At 32.4% G+C, this 3474-nt stretch overlaps 1 pseudogene; it reads right to left on the reverse strand.

Moving 5' to 3' along the window:
- LOC106475993 overlaps positions 1 to 3474 on the reverse strand; it is a 19484-nt pseudogene that overhangs the window by 14087 nt on the left and 1923 nt on the right.

The raw sequence follows: 3474 nt of genomic DNA on the forward strand, positions 1-3474 counted from the left end.
AACACTTAGTAGACCTTGATTATACATCAACATAAACAGGCTGTAACTCACATTTTACATAGTAAACCATTAGTCCTTGATATCATCAACATAAACAGGCTGTAACTAACATTTTACATGTAAAACCATTAGCTTTGATATCATCAACATAAACAGACTGTAACTCACATTTTACATGTAAAAACATTAGCTTTGATATCATCAACATAAACAGGCTGTAACTCACATTTTACATGTAAAACCACTGCTTCCCCTTTTTAGTACTCTATCCCTATTAAATAACCTATAATCATGCATTTCAAAGAAATTCCTGTAATCAAAATTGTTTACATTTAGCCAGGTTTCAGTAATTCACATTATATCAAAATCTTCTGTTCTAACCAGTGCTGTAAGATAATCTATTTTAAATCTTATACTTCTAGCATTACAATAGTAACAGTTTAGCCCACGATTAAACTTAATTTTTTCTTTGTTCCTACACTATACTTTTCTCTACAGTTTATATTTTCTTCATTATTTTGGCCCTCTCCACTGTTTAATCCTAGTTTAAAAGTTGCCCTTACAGTTGAGTTAATAGACCTTGGAAACAAGCCAGCCTCTATCCTGTTTAAATGTAAGCCATCCACTCCAAAAAGTTCCCTTTTTCCATTGCCCTGATCCCACATATCCAACCAGCCAATCTGCTCTTCCTTATCTAGTATGTACAGCAAAGTGTGTGTCTGGAAAAAAACAACACAGTCATATATCTATCATTTCATATCTGTTCCTTATATGTTTCCACATTTCTTGATCACACAATGATATAGGGTGACATGAGGAAGGTCATAGGAGTCAGGTGGACCCCCTCCCCCACATCTAATTTAATATTGATAGAATTCTTGAAAACAGTACATCTTTATTTTCAGTATTGGTACCCTTATGTATTTTTTTTTACACTTTTAATGTTCATTATGTTAAGAAAAAAGAAGCACAACTTCCTATTACTAATGAGTTTTTATTTCACCCATACAACATACATATAAAGCTCTAGTGACATATTTATCATTTCACCTCCACACTTAAGTCTTGGCAGTATCCATGAGAGAACTAAATTATGGCCCTTTTCGTTGAATGCTTCTTACTTATCAATACGTACCTCTGATCTACCCTTTCCTAGCTCATTAGCCCTGATGTACACTATAAAGACTGAATCACTACCAGCATCCTTTTCTATATCATTTGCTCTGTCTGTTTTATCCTCCATCCCTGATAAGTTATAACTGCGAAATTCTTCTAAACATGTCACTTTCAAATATTTATAATGCCACTCTCCCAAACTTACTTATAGGTACCATCTCATAATGTATTACCAGTGTTAATAAACAATTATTCAGGAAGTTTGTTATCTGTTGATTTACAACAGAGTTAGGTTACATCATTGGTCAAAGGTTAGCACATTTTATCTATTAAATATCAGTAAAGACAACTATGAAAATTACTAAGAATATGTCATCTGTTGGAATGTACTGATTTTATTACTTGAGAAAAACAGCAGTTCAGTATTTGATCTTGTCAAAATTAAAACATCAATTTATCAAAAACACTTGAAAGTCATTGAATGTGGTATTGTTTTGATCATGTTATTCCTCTCTTAAAGTAGTACACTTACAATACTGCTAAAATCTACTGGGAATAAAAGTATGGTATATGATATCAATATACTTACACTTCTTTCGTTAAATTACATGAATGAATCTAATCCAAACTAACATTCACAGTTAATAACATTCATAGTTTGGTACATCTCCCAGTGGTTCAGCTGAAAGTCAGGGTTTTATGATGCTAAAAATTGGGGTTCAATACAGCACAGATAGTCCACTGTATAGCTTCGTGCTTCACAACAAACAAGTAGTTTAATGTGAAATATATATTGACAAATTATGGACCATTTTGTGCTCCATATTATTGACTATCTTGGTAGACAGTATAAACTGCTACTACACTGGTAGTACATTATTCCCATGGATTGTCTTAAACTTTGAATTTTATGAGGGCAAACTTAAGAAACTAAAAGGAAAACCAAATAAAGTTTTAATGCTTAATCACAGTAGTAACATAAGAAACAATTTGGATTATTTAACTTATGTCATACACATGCCATGTGTTCATTATGTTATACACATGCCATGAGTGGTAAAATCAATTTGGATTATTTAACTTATGTCATACACATGCCATGTGTTCATTATGTTATACACATGCCATGACTGGTAAAATCAATTTGGATTATTTAACTTATGTCATACACATGCCATGTGTTTATTATGTCATACACATGTCACATGTGTATGACATAATAAACACATGGCATGTGTATGACATAAGTTAAATAATCCAAATTGTCTTTACCAGTCACCATGACTGGTAAAGACAATTTCTTTCAATAATGTAAACATTATATAATAATTTGGGAAAATGGATGTTTAGGTTGCACTTAGCTCTATCCAGGGTATGGTTATTCAGTCAGTTAAAAATTTATGTCTGACAAAGTGCAAGTATTGAAAATTTTTATACAAGGATGTAAACAACGACAAATTCAATAATCCTTCGTTTTAGATTATTGCTTGAAATATCACAACTCTGTATATTTTGTCAAGTTCTACTAGCAGAATGGGAAAACTGACGTCTGTCCTCCATTACATATGAATATAAAAAGGAGAAAAAGAAAAATGCAGAAAATAATTATATGTATAGGTTTAGACCTTACTAAGAGCAACTCTTATGGATGCATGTTAATTTCTGTGAGTGTATAGGAGTCATTATAATAAAAAAAAAAATTCTACTGCAAAATTCTGAAATCATAAGTTTCATGTAATACTGTAGTATTATAAAGAAAAGATTACATTTTTATATTTTAAAGCAAATGCACATGCAATTAGCATGTTTGTAACTGAGTTTCGAAGAGGTTTTCTGTGTAAGTCTTTAAAACTATGGTTTCCAAACTTTTCTCACTGACACACCCTAACCCACTTTCATTGATTTGCATGACACCATTGCTGCCATGTGTAAATTTTTTTGTAGCTTTTTTAATGTTCTTAGTTATTTATTCTTCATCAAGCAAAACTCTTGCTATGCCCCTAGCAACTTGCTGTGACATAGTTTGGAAACTACTGCTCTAAAATTTAGCTTACAAATTTAATAATGGATGACAAAGTCAAACTTTTGAAGGAGGAATGTTATAAAGTCGTCCTAATGTTAACAAGTGCATAAACAGGGATGACTAATAAAAACCTTTGAAGGAGGGGGCGAGTACTCACAGTATCAACACTGTCTGTTTTGAATTTCACGCAAAGCTACATGAGGGCTATCTTTGCTAGCCGTCCCTTATTTAGCAGTGTAAGACTAGAGAGAAGGCAGCTAGTCATCATCACTCACTGCCAACTCTTTTATCAACGAATAGTGGGATTGACCGTCACTTTATAATGCCCCATGGCT

This window comes from Limulus polyphemus, unplaced genomic scaffold (assembly GCF_000517525.1).
Source record: "Limulus polyphemus unplaced genomic scaffold, Limulus_polyphemus-2.1.2 Scaffold9590, whole genome shotgun sequence".
Taxonomy (NCBI): Eukaryota; Metazoa; Arthropoda; class Merostomata; order Xiphosura; family Limulidae; genus Limulus; species Limulus polyphemus.